This window comes from Eurosta solidaginis, chromosome 2 (assembly GCF_040869045.1).
Source record: "Eurosta solidaginis isolate ZX-2024a chromosome 2, ASM4086904v1, whole genome shotgun sequence".
Classification (NCBI taxonomy): domain Eukaryota; kingdom Metazoa; phylum Arthropoda; class Insecta; order Diptera; family Tephritidae; genus Eurosta; species Eurosta solidaginis.
This window is the reverse complement of record NC_090320.1, coordinates 241,921,631-241,941,510: the sequence shown is the minus strand read 5'-3', so window position 1 is coordinate 241,941,510 and position 19,880 is coordinate 241,921,631. Positions and strand designations below refer to the sequence as shown.

The following is a 19,880-nucleotide window of genomic DNA, read 5'->3' as shown; positions in this document are numbered from 1 at the left end:
TCATCCAATAGGTGTGACCATTCACAAATTGTCATCAATATCCTCTACCGGGAGTCCAACGAAACTTGCTGTTTCAACAGGCAGAGAGATCACATTCCTATTAAAAATGGTTAGTGTCATGTGGGAACGCTTTACAATTGGGTATGTTGGGGTTGATTCTGGATAAGTAACAGTTAAACCTATATCAGTATCCAGATTGAAGTTGAGCTAGAGTGACTCGCTTCTCCTTGGGCAATCACTGGCATAGTAGTACGACTCTTTTTTGTGGATGTCTCTGATGCCTTTTCATGCTCATTTTCTGCTAAGGGAGATGATTTCCTAAGTTCTAAAGTTCCTGGGACGCGAGGTCTCTTGTATCAGATGTCTTGTAGTATGTTTCTGGGTACTCAACAGAAACTGTTCAGCATTTCATTTTTCTCCTTTATGGGGAGTATTCTGGGTTTTTAGCATCTTTAGAGGTTTTAATTATCGAATTTCAAGCTCGCGTTTTTGAACAAGCTTCAAAAGAATAACTGTAATAACAATAAAGATAAAGGGTATACTACAGTTCTCAAACACCAAAACGAGTTATCGAGTGTTATCGATATTGATGATCCTTTGCCGGATGAAGATCCGGAACGCTCCGGTAACAAGCACAATTAAGGCACCAGCCCGACCATCTCGGTAACGATTTAGTATGACCACATGAAACCTTCAAGGCCATTACGTTCTCTCACTCCCCAGATCCGTGAGGGGTCGCCAGAGTCTCGTCTGATAAAGTAAAAGGACTCGCCACGGGTAGGTGAGGTTGACAATCGCGTTGGAGAAACTACATTTTGCGCTAGCAACACCTTGAAACGGTTGCGCTACACAACCTCTTAAATCAATTTCGTATTTTTGTCGCCACTTAAGACAGGCATACCTGCAGCGGGTATGTTCTGAACCCCCTGACTCGCTGTGGGACAGGTTCACAAGAATAATAAAATAGGCCCGAATATCCGCATTAACGCATCCAAAGATTTTACTACCACAATCTAGAATCACATCCACAATCTAAAAAAAATTGTTAAAGAAAATGAAAGATTCATAGGTATCACACAAATAATAGAAAGGTAATAACATTTGAATAGAATAATTTCAGATAACGCACAGACTGAAAAGAAACGTAGAATTAGAGTAAATCTGTTGGTTCCATAAAAGAGCTATTCAACTTAGTGGCGATATCTGAATCTGTAGGTCCCATAAAGGAACTACCCGACTTAGTGCGGAATCCGCCATATTTACTTATAATTCTATACATTTCCTGCATTTTACCTGTTTTAGTCATCTAATAGCGTCACAACAACTAACAACAACATCATATCAAATCAAATAAAATCAAATTAGAGTCAGAAGTAGCAAAACATAAGCAATTGTCGCGCACCTTAACCCTCCCAATGGAGCGTCGCAGACCCGAGCACGTTCACATATTTATGATTATTTATGTCTGTAGATATTTACACGTAGATCACTTAAAAAAGAACAAATGAAATAAGTTAAACAAAAAACGAACACACAAAGAAAGAAAAAAAACAAGCTAAACTCACAAACTGACGATTAACGAAATTCGAAATTTGAAGCGGGCGGTTAAATCTAAGGAAGCACTTTTCGTAGTACCCGGAATTTAGTCATACCTTTTGTTGATATTATTGTTTTTTTATGTTTTGTCTGTTCGTCTATGTACTTTACCACTTTCGAGCTCAAGTTTTGTATTCTGCTTTGTACTGTTTTTTATTATTTGTGTGTTTGTTTGAATGTACGTTTGCGCGTTGTTGTATATCTCGTTTACTTATTCTGGACATATCACAGAACAATAGTTTATTTGAGACGCTCTTGAGTATATTGTACGTATGTAAATATGTTTGAGTTGATGTTATAAATATTTTTTTTTTTTTGTTTTTCATATTTCGTTTCTTGTTTTTGCTTTTAGTTTTGCTGTTGTAGTTGTTCATTTAAATATGTACATACGCTTCTGATTATTAAGCAGGTCGTTGACTTGGTTTTGAATTTTTATGCTTATTAAATGAATATTTGATATGTTAAGAAGGTAAAGATATTCAAATATCTTTTGCAGAATATATACCTACATACATTTCTATATAGTATAGAAATATATTTACACATATGGCCAAATCTACAACGATTCATTTGCCAATATATTCCTTATGAAAAACTAGTGTTAGGTGGGAAGCAAATTTTGTGCGCGCGAGAACAACACGAACTCTTAAAAAAATTTCACTTTGGTGTGATTGATTGTTGATTGACGCTTGCTTGGCTAAATAGTTGTTGTTAGGCGTTTACTTGAAATTGCGAAATCAGCACAGTAATCTAAGCCTGAAAACTTATATTACAAGGGGCATGTAGTATGTACACATGTGTTTCTTAAATGAGAATTTCTAACATGAGACATTCTTTATTTATTAATTTGTGTAAGCACAAATTTTTGTTTGTTTTTAAATTGTTAAAAATGAATTTAATACGAATGCGGAAATGGTTTAGAATTTTTGAATATGCTCGGCTAGTTAGTCTACACTGAGTTCATGGACGCGCAAAAATGCTTAGCTACTCCAAACCCTCTTTACATACATATATAAATACTTACATAGATGACTCAGCACACATAAGACATAATGATAAAACTGTGCAGTTCTAATGGGTCCAATAACCCGCTGAATTGATGCCACATAGCTCGCACAGTTGGAAATGTGCTCCCCAAGTTTGAAATCCTTTTCTTATAAGGAGTTAAAAAAATATAAAAAATTAGAGTTCGACACCATGTAAATGCAGCAAAATTCGGATTTTCTCCATGTTTTCTGTATGCAACTTTAAATTTTTCCCTTTCCAGATTAATTTCGGAGTTATTTCAAAACCATATTGGTATTGTTGTAGCATCACTTCGGGATTATTTTTGATATCATTTGTGGAAAACTTCAGAATCATATAGAGACTATTTCGAAACCATTTTTAAACTGCTATTGTAATTCAAAAATCATTCCCAATTGTTTCAGATATAGTTCCGGAAATAATCCTGAAATTATCCTTTAACTCTTTACAATGGTTTCAAAATAGTCTCGAAATAATCCTTAAGTTGTGTTACCCTTGTGATACCTAATGTAATATAACAATCACGATATCGCTCCAAATTGTTCCTGAAATAGACTCGAAATTATTCCAAAAACAATACAGAAGTAATCCCGAAATGGTCCCAAACTCGCACCGAAATAGTTAAAAAAAAAGATTTTCTCCATGTTTTCTCTATACAACTTTAAATTTTTTCCTTTTCGAGATTAATTTCGGAGTTATTTCGAAACCATATTGGGATTTTGTAGCATCACTTCGGGATTATTTTTGATATCATTTGTGGAAAGGTTCAGAATCATATCGAGACTATTATGAAACCATTTTTAAACTGCTATTGTAAACCCAAAATCGTTGCCAATTCTTTCAGGAATAGTTTAGAAATAGTTCCGGAAATAATCCTTTAACTCTTTACAATGGTTTCAAACTAGTCTCGAAATAATCCTTAAGTTGAGATACCCTTGTGATACCTAATGTAATATAACAATCCCGAAATTGCTCCAAATTTTTCCTGAAATAGACTCGAAATAATTCCAAAAACAATCCATAATTAATACCGAAATGGTCCAAAACTTGCACCGAAATAGTTTAAATAAAAAGAGGTAAAACAGTCCGTAAGTGTTCTTGAATTTATCCTGAAATGTTCACAAAACAACCCGATATAGAACAAAGTAGGCCGAAATATGCGATAAAGTTCCATCCCCTTCCAACTTGATTGGGATGAACGAAGGTGCACTTGGAATAAAAGATGTCAGATAGGTTAAGGACTTCTATGGACGAATTGTGCTCTCAGTGAATACATTTGCCAGAATATATCACTTATTCAAATCAATGATCGAATAGATAAATTAAACTAGCTTCACTGATTTTATAGGGTGCTAAAAAAACAATTTTGCCTAAATTTTTGAAATAGTCAGAATAGACGTCGCTAATGCTTTTCGGCAAACTCCGAGGCTTCCCAAAGGCTTATGTCTCCGTCAGCCACATTTCTTAAGCAGCCTAGGATTCGTTATAAAACAAACTAGAAATGGTGTATTCTACTTTGTTTTATAAAACTCCGGATTCCACCTAACGCTCTGTTGAAGGAAGTCGCCTAAATGAAGAGTGCCATATGATTATATAGTATTCTCAATTATTTCTTTCTTCAGCTTACTGATTTCTGTACTGCTATGAGTCGAGCAGAAAGAAAGTACGCCGAAATGGTGGCCTCTTATAGGAGTGTATGGTTGCATAGCCTTCACTGGAAGCATTTCTTAGATAAGTAGTTTAATCTCTACTCGAGATTATTGCTAGAAAACTACAGTAGTAATATAATCGAGAGTTATTAGAGAACTAGTACGAATACAACTTATAATAGAGTTCCTTTAGAGAAATATATTCAATATTGATTGGAGAGCTAAGATTTTTTTGGATTTCAGAATTATGGCCCGTTTTGTTTGAGAACGTTATGTCACTCGAGTGTTTCTCGTGTCGTGCTTCAACTTTAGAGATTAGAAACAGTGGTAGTTCAATGTTTCTTATTCAGATAATTCCATATAAGTCGGGCTACCATGTTGATCATTTTTATCTTAAAGCTACAAAATTTGCCTGGCTCTCTCAGGTTCGCCTGAACTTTGAACTACATATGCACTCGATCGATCTATCACAACAGTTGTTAACAGTTGTTAGGGTACTACCAGTAAGAACCTGCTCGGTAAAAATTTACTGCCAGCAGATATTGTTGAGTTCAACTAAATATTGATGAGTCACTTACAAAGACGCTAAAAGTATAGGCATCTTCAGAGAGCTGGACATCCAGAAAACACAAACTCTTCACTACTATACAAATTTAACTAAATTTAAACCAATATATTTTTTTGTTGACAGATTTTTATTAAATAAACAAAATTATGTATATTGGAACGATTATCCGTCACCCTTGTCAAATTTGGTTTCGAGACAAACAGGTTTCGGCGTTGTGCTATCATCAGTGTCGATTTTCGTTCTCTGAGAACGAAACGAAATTTTACCAGGGATGATGGAAAATCTTTCAAATATACATCATTTATCCACGCTGTCGGAAAATCAATGAAACAAAATAAGTCAAATAAACAAAACTCCCGAAAATGTTATACAGAATAGCGAAACGTCGATATAAAGGTGTAATAATTTAGTTATATTCGCATCCACAACTTAGATCAGGAAAATCTATTACAAACAATTGAGTCCTGCTTTTTACTGACAACCCATACTTTTAGATTGATTCTGAATAACATCATCCCAAATATTAGGAGTGGTTGCTACTGTGAAGGCGTTCAGAAATTTGTGAAGATAGACTATCACATAACCAGGATTATCTTATCTTATCTTGCACTTATTCAGTTGGATTCTTATCTCACACCTTGACTGATATCTCACAAAGACTGAATGATTCCTTATGGTTACCAAAAGTTTGCTCAACAACCAAACTCAATGGGCATAGTAAATAGTTTTATGGAGAGTATGAATGGTTTCTGCAAATGTGGATGTTTCTTTGTAGTTCACTTTGCGTGGTATTAATGATCTTGGAACTTTTGTCAATACCTATTCAAAAACTATTATTCTATAAAAATACTTCCTCATACTCTTCATGGAAACTATCGCATGTCTATGGTAGGTCCACTATAAACGATGAGTTTATAGCAGTAAATATTTTCTTTACAACCAAGATCTAAACAAGAGGACGTACTTACTATTATTCTCTTTCGATAAGTAATCGCTGAGCAGACGTCCTATCAAAATTATCGAAGACTGTTGTTATTTGCGTTTAGTGTTAACAAATATGCGTGCATATATCTTCCTCATTGCTCGTCAATCAACGACTAAACCACCACCAATACGATGATAATACTCATACCAACACATTTACAGTTTCAATCATGGCGATCACTTATCTAAATTCAAATTTTTTATCTTTATATGTCTAGCCTCGTTTTAAGATCTCAAGCATTTTTATATTTTTGTATCTTTTAAAATTAACCAAAAAAACTGAACTCATTTTTGAAATTCTTTTATTAACACATTCGCATACTTTTTGTTATTTCATTATCTAACGATTTGGCACAATGTTATCTAAAGCATTTATGGTATAATATTCGATAATTGTATACTTACGCAGATAACCAAAAAAATACTTTAAATCACAGTTGGTTACCGTTATGTTGTGACATAGAAGGCTCACCTATGACGTGCGTCTTACATAGCCATAGACGTATACAGTGTATACTATACACATATATACATACACACCTACATAGTTGTGCACATAAAAATATACATGGCATATTAAAAGAGTACGTGTGTGTTCCATAAAACAAATTTGTAGAACCATCGACCGAGACCATTCTGTGTTAAGATCCTTTTCAGAAAAAATAAAAGAAACCTACAAGCAAGCACAGCTTGAAAAAGGAAGTTCTTATATACTACTTGTGTTCTTCCCGCGCTATGGTCTTCCTAGTTGGATTTTTTATTTCTTTTTGAAGATTTCGTATTTTTCTTTCAGAATTCCTTTTAACAGATTAGGGGTGGTTTTTAGATCAACAGCTCAGCAACATTTATTTCAGCCGATCTCATATTTCAACATCATCGCCAATGTACTTGTAAATATTAAAAATTGAGATTTGTATGTATATGAGTTTATACAGTATTGCGTAGTGCAAATGAGACTCAATACTTAGGTGCTTTCACACTTGCACTTTATTTGTAAATCGCCAGCATACCTTTGGTGCTGCAGTGTTTTTATATTCCAATTTTGTTAGAGCGAAACAGCCGAGCTACTGGGCGGATTTCGCTTACTCATTTTTTAAAATTACACATTGTGATGAACTTCGAGGAATTCCGACTATTATGCACCTTCTGCTAACGTTCGAATCGCTAAAATCACTCCAATATTCAGTATTGCAAACTGGTCGCTTGCTTTGGGAGTAGTACTTCGCAATTATACTTCACATCCAATAGCGCGTTTAAATCAAAACTGAATAATGATTGCTCAGCTTGCGCTGCTTATGTGTGATGAGATATCTCTTCGTCTCGCCTTCTACATAAGAGTGGCTGCTTTATTGTTGTTGTGCATTTATTTAGTAGCAGCTTAGTGATGCTAATATTAATCACAATATTTATGCCGCAGAAAGACATAGGGTTGTTTTTTTAAGTGTAACTTAAATAAAAATTATGTTTGATTTAAGTCGAACCACTTGTTGCGGATCAAGGGGGATGAGTCAACAATAAGAGATGTTTCAGTAATGCATACCATAAAGTATTCCGATTCAATACCTACCGACCAGTAACTTTTTTCGAGTAATACCTTAAAACTATTTTGGAACGATTTTCTATCATTACTTGTCAGTAATTGACAACAAACAAATCCAGCATTATCTGTGATTTGCAACAGATGACGCAACTCTGATTAAATATAGTTGGTAAGGAGGAATAGAAGTAGCAATTTTTCAATCAAACAAACTACCGGTGTATAGCTAAATGGTTAGCGCAGCGTGCCTAAAGCATACTGATGATGAAGGCTTAGCACCCTTCGAAATGGATCTATCTGCGCAGCTATGACAGGTTGTCTGAAACATTTCCTACTTACTATTCCAAAAACAAAATACAATTTTTCAATTATTGAAACATTTAAAAAAACAATAATTATCATTAAAAAAAAATTATTGTTCTGGCCCTGAGCTCGAATCGAACCTTGAATTATTTTATATTCAATTAGGCCTGGTTTTCGACTCGGTTTGAAAAGTAGAAAAATACTGATTCCGAGTCCATTTCCTGGTAGTGTTCTCTGTTCCGATTATTCGAGTCGAGTGCAAACAATTTCAAGTAGCTGTGGCGAAGCTGTTAGAGAATTCGAACGCGATCAGAAGGTCGTCGATTCAAAATCGTTTAGAACTATTTATTTTTCTAGAATTGGGTCTCCGAATAAGCTCCTTACGATCCAATTTTGCATGAAACGTCGAGTAATGGTAGGGCGTCGAGGCCAAGACACATTGATTGCTCTACACTATGACGTATGCTAACGCTCACAGGGGTGGTTTGAGATAGAGAGAGGATCTGCAGAGCAAACTGAATTGGGTTGTTTGTTTAATGGAAATACCATTTCCTGAAGGTTTTGTGTAGTTCTGCCGTTTTCACAGCCGTTATTCAGTCATAAATCTGGCATAATCTTGAATAGATGGACATTAGCTGTATTTTTTTTTTACATCTATATACATATGCACTTAAACTTTATATGGAATGACAAGTGCATAACTTTATTTACACTTCTGAAATTGTGGCGCAGATAATTAGTACTCCTAAATATCAATACGCATTATACTTAGATGCAACTGAAATATGTGTCTATGTTTAACCTCTGCACTACCTCTATGTGCTACCTCTATAAATGGTGTGTGCCCACTATTCACCGCAACCGATTCAGCTATGGCCAACAGAGGTTCTGATATAGCTGCAGACATTGATGCGTTATCGGTAACCGTATCGGTAACCTTATAACAGCTGATTCGACCAACCTAATGGGAATCAATGCAATCGATTATTGGTGCCGCTAAGGTCGTAACCGTATCGTAGCCAACCAATTGGATTTTAGTTTTCCGCCGTAACGATAAACAACTGATTACGTTAGGGATACGACTACAGCGATACGACAAACGGCACCAATGACTCAGCTTTAAGCATTTTTTTACCCGTAAATGTAGATGTACATACATAGATTTTACTGGGTCGATTTATTAACTGATATCGCGCCATCGATTTTGAGGATTTGAGCTCAGGAAAAAAGTTCCACTACGCATGCCCAAAAAAAATTATTTTCGAACTTGCGAAATTTTATTTTTTTGACTTTGTTTCGACTTTGATTTTTAAGGTTTTTTCATGACCTACTAAAAAAATTTTCATGTATAATAATATATTTTTTTTTTTTTTGAAAAAACTGTTATCGACAACGTTTTTAGCGGACAGGGTATACATATAAAAATTGTTTAGTAGGTCATGAAAAAAACCTTAAAAATCAAAGTCGAAAAAAAGTTAAAAAAATGAAATTTCGCAGGTTCGAAAATTATTTTTTTGGGTGTGTGTAGTGGAACTTTTTTTCTGAGCCCAAATCCTATCGAAAAAGCGATGGCGCGATATCGGTTAACTTTCGTCCATACAAATCGACCCACCCTAATATACATTTAAAAAAACACGGCTATTATTAATTTATCAGGCATGCTTAAATAGCCGTGTTTTTTTAAATGTATATTAGGGTGGGTCGATTTGTATGGACGAAAGTTAACCGATATCGCGCCATCGCTTTTTCGATAGGATTTGGGCTCAGAAAAAAAGTTCCACTACACACACCCAAAAAAATAATTTTCGAACCTGCGAAATTTCATTTTTTTAACTTTTTTTCGACTTTGATTTTTAAGGTTTTTTTCATGACCTACTAAACAATTTTTATATGTATACCCTGTCCGCTAAAAACGTTGTCGATAACAGTTAATTTGACGTTCTTAACGTTAATAAACGAAACGAAATGACTTCGTTTCGTTTATTAGCGTTGATTATCGTAACGAAATGATATCGTTTCGTTCGTTAAGCATGCCTGTAATTTATGATTAATTAATTTATAATTTTTTAGTAGGTCTTGAAAAAGGCCTTAAAAATCAAAGTCGAAAAAAAGTCAAAAAAACTGAAATTTCGCAGGCTCGAAAATTATTTTCTTGGGTATTCCTAGTGGAACTTTTTTTCCTGAGCCCAAATCCTATTGAAAAATCGATGGCGCGATATCAGTTAACTTTCGCCTATATAAATCGACCCACCCTAATATACATGTAAAAAAACACGGCTATTGTTAATTTATGATTAACTAATTTATAATTTTTTAGTAGGTCATGAAAAAAGCCTTAAAAACCAAAGTCGAAAAAAGTCAAAAAACTGAAATTCCGCAGGCTCGAAAATTATTTTTTTGGGTATGCGTAGTGTAACTTTTTTTTCTGAGCCCAAATCCTATCGAAAAAGCGATGGCGCGATATCAGTTAACTTTCGTCCATACAAATCGACCCACCCTAATATACATGTAAAAAAAATACTGCTATTATTAATTTATGAAGTTGTTTCATATGAATCGCTCATACTGCTAACTGCATTATTTAAAAAAAAAACGAGCCGGACCCGTGCGCATCTTGCGCAACCAATATAAAAGTCTCTTATCAAATATCAACAGAAATCAGCGGTTCTATCATCAATTAAAACTTACAGTTACGCTGCCATCTGGTGCAGCGTATGGTAGCAACGCCCGGCAACGCAGTGCAAATATTCACAATAAGGCCATAGTATAAATATACATATATTTTGTGTGCTCACAATCGTTTATTTTTAACAAATTATTTTAATAAAATATAGCGAAACAAATGCTCTACGACCAAAATTGCCCAAAGCTCGCTAATAGCCCGACTCTCCATCTTTACAACCAACACTTTATTTATAGATTTGGATTCCAAATAAGAGCGAAAAGGAACCCGTATATAAAAGCGGCAATTAGAAATAATATATATGATGATTGTGTCATTTTAACTTTGAGTGACTGTTAGCGTTAGCATGTTTCTACATAACTATTTTACTTCATAAATACTTTCTGTGGGGGAATTTTTTCGGCAAAAAAAAACCAAACAAGTAATAATGAGGAGCATAAAGGCATTAAGCAGAAAGAAAGCCATAAAGCAATGGAATGTTGTTGTTTTTGAAGTGAAACATATCAGATATCGAACGAAAAAAATAAACTGGCTTTCATACAAGCAAACACATACATACACAGTATTAATATACATATTTAAGAATCACTTTGTATGCCACTTCTTCTTCTTGTTTTACACTTTATTCTTTGTTAATTCTGCGGCATTTTCAAAAATGCACCCCCAGTGTCTAGCCATGAGGACTTGCCGTATATATTTCTTCCAGCAGGTAAATCTCACACGCACCATGTGTGTTTGTATGCATGTGTGTTTAAATATATTTCTGATTTTATACCCGAGTTGCATGTGGCTAAGTTTGATTGTTGCCTACCTGCTAAACAGTTTTTTTCTTCCAATTATATATACACCGAGATCTCACTGCTTTCGTGTGCCTTGCGTGAGTGTTTGCATTTTTTTTTTTCAGATGCTTGTGTGTTTATTTACACAAACATACATAGAAATCTACAAGAGTAGTGAGTAATCCACAGATGCTGGGAATTGTGCGCTCATAAACTTATTGGCAGTCAACGCAAGTGCGCCGTCGCAACACCGGCCCCTCATATATCCGCTGCTGTGAGCGCTGCCGCTGTCTCCGTCGACGTTGGCTATCGCTCAGTAGCTGCTCTGCTCACTCACCGCGCTCATTCATTTGGCGTATTCTCGCACTCGTTTAATTCGTTGAATATTAGTTCCTGTTCCTTCAAAGTGTACGGATTGCGAAACCGCTGCGCATCCGTTACGAGCGCGACGCGTTTTTATTTCTTGTAATTAATTAAACATTAATTTTAAGTACAATTAATGTTTTAGAATCGGAAAAGGGAATTGAAAACCAGTGCTTTTGAAAGTTTTACAAACAAATAGTACAAATTAATAGCTCTGCTTGAGAAATAAATAATTGTTTTGAAAAAAATAAAAACAAAGCAATATAAGGAGTTTAAAAACTAAATTTTGAGTTAAGCTGCAATCAAAAACAATACAAAAAAAATTTAGAAATTAAGTTTAAGAAATTCAAAACTCAAAAAATCTTAAAAAAAAAATTTCAACATTTCGGTTGTGCCATATTTTAGTAGGTACGTGTTAAGTTTTAATTTGCGAAAAAGTGCTTGCGCATATTTTATGAATTATTAAAGAATTCTCATATTCACATAAAAATTGAAAAAAAAAAATAAATAAATACATATTCACATGTTATTTACAAGCTACTAAATAAATACAAGCATACACCGGATATTTTTGTGTGTTTTATTGTAAACAAATGTGTGCTGAGTGTGGGTTTTTAAAACAAAACAAAAAAATAAAACAAGAAATTAAAATCTAAAAATGTACAACAACAGTAAATGTGTAGAGTGTTAATTTCGATTATTTGAAAAACAAAAAAACCTCTGGCAAATTGAAATTCTCGTATTGGATACAACGACCCATAACAACATCCATACAAGGTAAAGCAAATATGATCGTGCTGTGGGAATTCAAAAAGAATTTCTTTTTCGTCAATATGTACCCATAAGTTGTACTTATAATTAAAAATAAAATTAAAATACAATTTAAAAAAGGAAAAAAATGATATCATGGCGCTCACAATTTTGAGGTTGGCATAATTTTCCAATTTCTCTGTACGCTCAGAACCTCGCGGAATTTTCAGTTATACATTGTGGATAGAACCCTTTGAGAAGCAGGAAATCCATATACCAACCCTAAAACACATTTCTGGTTCACGAGTGGATCAACATTTTATGACGGAAAAACAGGAAGTGGCATCTGTGTATAGAACTTTATGCTACGCGTCCGCGATAAGGTCGCCAAGCTTAAAGGTTACACACTGGAAGGAAATACAGGTCTGTCAAAGCACTGTTCTCAGAATCGCTACGTGCTGTCTTTTTATGTGCTCAGAACACCACCTACACAGTGAGGCGAGAGTACTTCCTTTTAGGGAGAGAAATGAAATGCTAAACAAACAGTGGCAAGGTTTAACTCTAGTCAAATTTAACTAGAGTTTGAACTCGCACTGAAAAACCCGGCCTTAGGGTGGCTGTAATAGTTGCTAAGCTAAAAGAGCTTTGGACTGTTGGAACGGTCAATTCAGAATCATCAGCTTGTGCGAAGTTGATTCAACAGCTACTTTCGTAACTCGGCCGATTTTATTTTATCAGCTTTTTACTTTCAATGAAGTTAACCGATAAATATAACCATAATGTGAAGTTTTGAAGTTGTATATTTTCGAGGTTTGTTTTTTGGGGATAAAACGCGAGATCGGCTTTTGGCTTTAAGGGCCAATTAATGGTGACTTATAACCATAAAACCATAACCAAATAAAACAGCTGATCGATGTAATCGATTAATGGTGCCATACCATAATGCTAACGCCATAACCATACCATAGCCAACCAATTGGTTTTTGGTTTCTCACCATATCCATAACCTAAAAATAATTGAGTTGGTGAATTTAATAACTTTTTGTAGATTTTATTCATTGTTTTGGATACGTTATGACTAAGAGACTTATTTTTTGTGAAATATGTTTGTAATTTTTTGCGTTTTCTTCATTTTTATGAAATTTTCACGATTTTTAGGTTTAAGGTACCATTAATCGATCACATTGAAGATGGTTATGGATATAAGTATGGTTACGACTATGGTGTTAGGGTAAAGGAAGTTTAATTGGCCCTTTACCTCTAGGACACAAGAGCATAAGTACAGAGTCCGACAGCGTTGAAGGTCATAAACTCGTACGTCAACAGCACAAATTTAGTGACTGAGTGACGAAAATTTCAGTGAGATGGCTTAGCTCGACAGTATGAGTCTTATATGGGTAGCTGAAGACAGCGATATAAAGGCAACCCTGTTGAGCAAATGAGCTAAAAAGGAGAGGTATTGTAGCAAATTTTCTTCCGGTTGTAAGCCCCGTGCGTGAACAATTTAGAGACATCGTTCCCGATTAAAGTTTTGGCTGGACATTGTTCAAAAGGCACTAATGATGTTATTCATTTCACCAATTGTTGGGGACGAGTAGGTTGCATTGTTATTGGTAGAATAAAATTTCAATGCTTAACTTCTCATTAATTGTTCGAAGATTTCTAAACTCGATAGTCAAAGAAACGATAACGATTCCCAAAAGCAAGTGTTTATTGGATCGAAATAGAGAGATTAAATGTCATCAACATGTAGAGATCATAGCATAACAGTCTAGCCAGTGTTAGTTTTCAGCCGAATTATCTTTTCTCTCTCACTTGATTTGAAAAAAGTTGAATTTAATCTGCGAAAAGTTTCATTTTAGTTGAAAAAAGTTTGATTTAAAAAATGCTAATTCGACCTGAAAATGTTTTATCAGTTAGTCCATCAATCTTAAGAACTTTACGATCCTTGAAAGTTGTTCTTGTATTAAGGCCAAACTAAGTTTTGTCGACTGACCTAAATTCTTTCTCCGTATCCGTGATGCTGTCTTTGGAACCAATATAATAAAACTCTGTAGCAAGGATTTTGAATACTTAGCTTGGAATATACGCTTACTTCCTCTATAGAAGAGCAGAGAGATAGCACCAGAAATTGACTTATATTTGAGACTAAATTTGAAACGATTCTTCGAATTAGGGATTTTTTCATACTTTTTTCACCCAAATTGGACATCTCCCAATTTACTACTACGTTTTTTAATTTTATTCGGTTAAAAATATACATTTAACTAAGCAATAAGTCTTAATTCTCAAAATAGTTTCAAAAACAAAATCAAAACAGTTTAAAAATAAAATTTTAAAAAGTCTCAAAATTACAAAAATGAAACTTGGTTACATATCTGATATAAAAAAATACTACCCTTTCGGGTTACAGGCACAAATTTAAACTTTCATTTGTGAAAAGTGCTGGAAATCGTATATTTTGTTTCACAATATTTTGATTGTTTGGTATGTTGTTAGCTCAGTGGGTAAGGCACACCACCACACCCAACCAACTTTTTTTTTATTTATAACCGCAAGAGTGTAGACTTATCTGGTTTAAGATTGAAACGCAGTTCTGTCCATTCAATTTTACAAAGCCTTGTATAATCAAATTTTTTAACCAAATTTGTTTAGGTCATATATGTATATATAGTACAAAAAAGTTTCAGATTTAGATTTTAAATTTTTAAATTGTTTTAAAAATAATAACAGCAAAGTAATTTTCACATTTCCTTTATCTCTCTGTTCTCTATGAAGCGGCGTGGTTCTGTTATGTTAAAATTATTTAAATTAAAAATGCACTTAAGTTAAATACACTTAACAAGAGAAATTTCTTTTTTCTAGAATTGTAAATTCCATTCAAAAAAGTCATAAATTCAGTCACTGTCACCCCTGGTACTTAACCGACTATGTTCTTACAGGGTCGTTGCTCAAGAAATAGTGAAGAGCACTCATATTTCTTGACAAAACCGGGATTTCCTTGTACACGTTTGTTAAAAAAAAAGGTAGCAGAAGACACATGCGTTTCTTTTTTTGAGAGAGTTGTGTTTTAACAAACGAAATTGAACGTTTTTTGTATGGAATTTTTAATTCTTTGCGATGTGAATACTTAACCATGCAATGAGAGAGTGAATTAAATATGAGAAGTTCCATGTAAACATCGTTTTAAGGTTACCGTGTCAAAAATGTATATTTATCAATTTCATATATGTACAATACGCATCCAATACCTCCATTATGTAACGAGATAAGACTTGATAAAAAAAACCATCAATGCATATGAGAGAGGCAGTCAGTTTTCAGAAAAGTGTGTTTCTTGAGTTGGTCGTTATATAGATCTAATTGAGCGATAGCATAACAATAAATATAAACTCAATTTTAAACCAGTTCATACCGAAAAAATACCGATAGAATCCAGATAACTATCAAGTAATAAACGGTTATGATTGCCAAAAATACATACTAGGGTTAGTCTTTATCTTTCGAAAACTGGCACACATTAGCCATAATCCAGTAAATTTTCTAGCTCCGTATCACGCTCAATTCTCACGGGAATGCTCTGGATCATTGCGAAACTTGAGAAGCAGATGTCGCCATTATTTCACATAATACCGCTAAAGGCCAAGCCTCGCCATTTATTTTTGAAAAAAGTAGGGTTATTAAAGACAGCGTTGCCAAACTATAGATAAGAAACTAACAAATTATGTAGCACACAAAGTGAACCAGACTTTTACCAGGATTTATCTGGCTAAAAATTTTTTTGTTGCAGTATCTTTGCGTCGGGATGATGACTACTGAAGTCGATAGTTTAAATCTAACAGCAATAAAAATTTCGTAAAACTTTTTTTTCATATACAATGAAACAATTTTGTAAAATTATAAAACCACCATACCAACCATGGTTGGAAAAATATTTGGGTAATCATATATTGACGCTACACAAAAAATTGGATAATAAGTTGGATAATTTTGTTCGGAGAGGCGCCGATATTAACCACGGTGAAATATGTTTTTCTTGTACGTGTGATTTCTCATCCTTATCACACTTGTTCAAAAACAGCATATGGGAAAACGTATAGCTTTACTCCTCTAATAAAAAATTGCATACTTTCGGGGAAGTGACAGCTAGCAGGGGCTGCTACTCTGAAGAATTTTATATCCATAAAAGTTTATCAAAATACCCAACAAAAAAATTTAATTTAGTTTTTCATCAATTTTTATTTTTCAATCAAAAATTTCAAAATACAATAAAATTATTGAAAATAGATTAATAAACTAAATAAACAAATAAATAAAAAATAAAACAAATGAAACAAAAATAAAACAAATTGAATTAAAATAAAATAAAAAATATAATAAAATAAAGTAAAATAAAATAAAACAAACTAAAATAAAATAAAGTAAAATAAAATTAAATAAAAGCACATATATATTTAAAGAAACTAAAATAAAAATAAAGGAAAATGCAATAAACTGAAGTAAGACAGATTAAAAGAAATTAAAAAAAATTAAGCTGAACTTAATTAAATTAAAATAAAACTACAAAAGTTATAAGTCTTATAGGTCGTAAATAAGCAGGAGGGTGTCCTATAAATAAAAAAATAAATGAAAGGCGCGATAACCACCGAAGAGATTTTAGGTCGAGCTTTTCTTCCAATTTGCGTCGTGCTCCCTTTTTAATTTTTCCTACAAATTGGCCGGACGGGACCTAGTTGTTTTATGCCGACTTCGAACGGCCTCTGCAAGGCATATGAATTTCCACTCAGTGCTTTTCATGGCAGAGATACTTTCGGAGTGCTTGCCAAACACTGCCGGGGGGCGAGCCCGCTCAGAAAAAGTGTATTCTAATTAAAAAACTTGTTTCTAACATTTTGATGTTACTTTTCCCGGGATCTTCGGTGTGGTAGGCGGATCACGATACCATCACACCACGGTGTCCTATCATTCGCTAATATTTACTTAAAAGAATTCGTTTACAAATCAGGCGATAATAAAACGAGAAAATTTAGTGCTCGGTAGTGGACACAGAAGTGACATTGAGGTGCGCAGCTCTAAAATAAATAGCTCTGCAACATCCATTTCTTCGTCTCGAGAAACTTCAAACTATTCGTGTAAGTCCACCAGCAAATATGCGGCCGCATGTAGCACTGCCAGCATAATACGAAGCAGCTACAAAATCTCCACTCCACTGGCTAGCAGTATCTGTCGGATATGAAATTCGCCAGTAGTAAATATCTACAAATATTTTATTTGGCCACTTTTGTGCAAACTCCAAAATATCCATCTCTGGAAGCATAAGCTTTCCAGGTATTATTAGTCTCTGCTTAAAATAAATAGTACTTACCAAGATTTATGGCTATGTAAATAAGAATTAAAATGAAAAATTATTTGCGGAAAGAAATTTTCACAAAATAATTTATTTCAGCTGTCATATTGTTTTTAAAACTAAAATCATACCGATTCATTCACATCTTTTGGATTAGTAATAACGAGAAAACGAAACTATTTTTTGTTTCCGAATCATGGGGAAAAATACTTTATCAATGTGAGTTGGTGTTGGAGTTTGAGGTGAAAATTGCAAAAAGAGGGTAGCTTTGGTTGGCAGGGCATTTGCAGTCACTAAAAATTTGGTAATTTCATATATTATTACTGAAATTTAAATAGTGTCCCTCGCATGTATGTACAAGAATTTTTATTACTTTGTTCACACTTATGCTTATCTAAAGATCGGAAGTCTCAGCAAAAAAAAACAGCCACAATTATTCTTACTCCATTTAAAATGTTATCTAGGCTATAAAATTATATGTAGCGTACTTATGCACCTTTTGAGCGGAAAAAATTAAATAAAAAGTACGATTATTAAAACTTAAGATATTAGGAAATTTATATCGACAAACATATGTATAAACTACATGTGGCACTTATTTATAAAAATGTTTGCAAAATGCTTAAAAATTATAAGGTTTTCACTAAATCTGAAACTTTTTCGTGATCTAATCAAATTAGGTTTAAAATTTAGATTATACTAGCTTTACCAGGCGCATGTTGTAACGCCCGAGATCGAATGGATGTTGCGTTATTTTTCTTGTTTGTTTGTTGATAATTTAATGTATTGTTCTGTAAATTGAATTGAATTTTGTACGCATATTTGGTGAAATTTTCTGTTAAAACATTTTATTCTTGTATCTTATTGTATCTTATTTTATATTATTGTATTGCTTTTACCGCTGATGATTGTTGCTTTCATTACATTCCGAAGAAGCATGACTGGTGAGCCAATTTTCAAAGTTGATATATGCGCAGGCATTCCTTTTGGTTCTAAGGAGTATAGAAATTAATTTGGATAATTCACAATTTTATCTTCATCTGTAACTGTGTCGATCGATTTATATTTCGTCACTTCATTCTTTGATTTTGAGAGCGATCATTGATTTTGTTAACATGATCATTTTTGGGAGCTAAGATAGTTCTTTCGCATAGCAAAAAAACAAAAACATTTAAATTTAAAATTCTTAATTCTGAAATATGAAAAACTTTCGTCTTGATCGAAGGAACCTCGAGCCAAAATTTGGTGATGATCGAGTTATAGCAAACACGTTTTCATAGGGAACACACACACAGAATTTGATTTTTATAGAAGATGTCGATAGACTGAAGCTAAACAATTTTTTTAACAGCGGCAGATTACTAAACGTCCAAAAGGCATAACAGCTAAACTCAGCAATGCAGTCAAACTTTAGGTGTTAAAATAACTTAAGTTTGTACGGCAGCCATAGTTTTCCCCATTCCACATTTTACTGGAGGTTTTAGGACTTAACGTCACATAGCTCCTTACCAATTTTAATTATCCTACCATTACGACATCCAGATATATGCAGTATAATATATTCCATTTGTATGGGAGGTGCCACGCCCCCTTTTTCCCAATTCCATCTTTTCTTGGTGGTATTAAGGATTGACCTCAAATAACTCCTTACTGAATTTCAATGTTCTGGCATGTATACCTTCAAAGTTATGCAGTACCAAAGATTCCATTTGAATGGGAGGTTCCACGCCCCCTTTTCCCAATTCCGCATTTTCTTGGTGGTGTTAGGGATTGACCTCATATAACTCCTTACTGAGTTTCAATGTTCTGGCATGTATACCTTCAAAGTTGTGCATTACTACAGATTCCATTTGTATGGGAGGTGCCACGCCCCCTTTCTCCAAATTCCGCATTTTCTTGGTGGTGTTAGGGATTGACCTCATATAACTCCTCATTGAATTTCAATGTTCTGGCATGTATACCTTCAAAGGTATGCAGTACCAAAGATTCCATTTGTATGGGAGGTGCCACGCCCCTTTTATATATCGAAATTATTTTTAGCCTAAAACCTTCCCGTTGATCGAAGGAACCCATAACCAAAATTTGGTGATGATTTATGTGTGAGAAATACGTTTCCATAGCGAACACACACACACTCACAGAATTAAATTTTTATATATATATGGCTAAACCGATTTGGGAATTCAAAATCAACTAACCATCATCTCTCCTTCCTGTATCTTTCCTAAAAATTACATGGCAATCTGTCGAGCCGTTCTCGAGTTATGGAGTGACAATCAAAATGTACACTTCTTT

At 34.0% G+C, this 19,880-nt stretch overlaps 1 protein-coding gene across 28 annotated transcripts in view; it reads left to right on the top strand.

The window, feature by feature from the left end:
- The window catches only part of aop (anterior open), a 164,986-nt gene that overhangs the window by 110,310 nt on the left and 34,796 nt on the right, over positions 1-19,880 (top strand). Inside the window, exon 1 of one of the 28 annotated variants that reach the window (XM_067767418.1) lies at positions 11,302-12,265. The exons of the other annotated variants lie outside the window; for them this stretch is intronic. The gene's annotated coding sequence lies outside the window, so the exon portion shown is untranslated. Of the gene's footprint in view, positions 1-11,301; positions 12,266-19,880 lie in introns of those variants that run through there. 28 annotated transcript variants of the gene reach the window in all.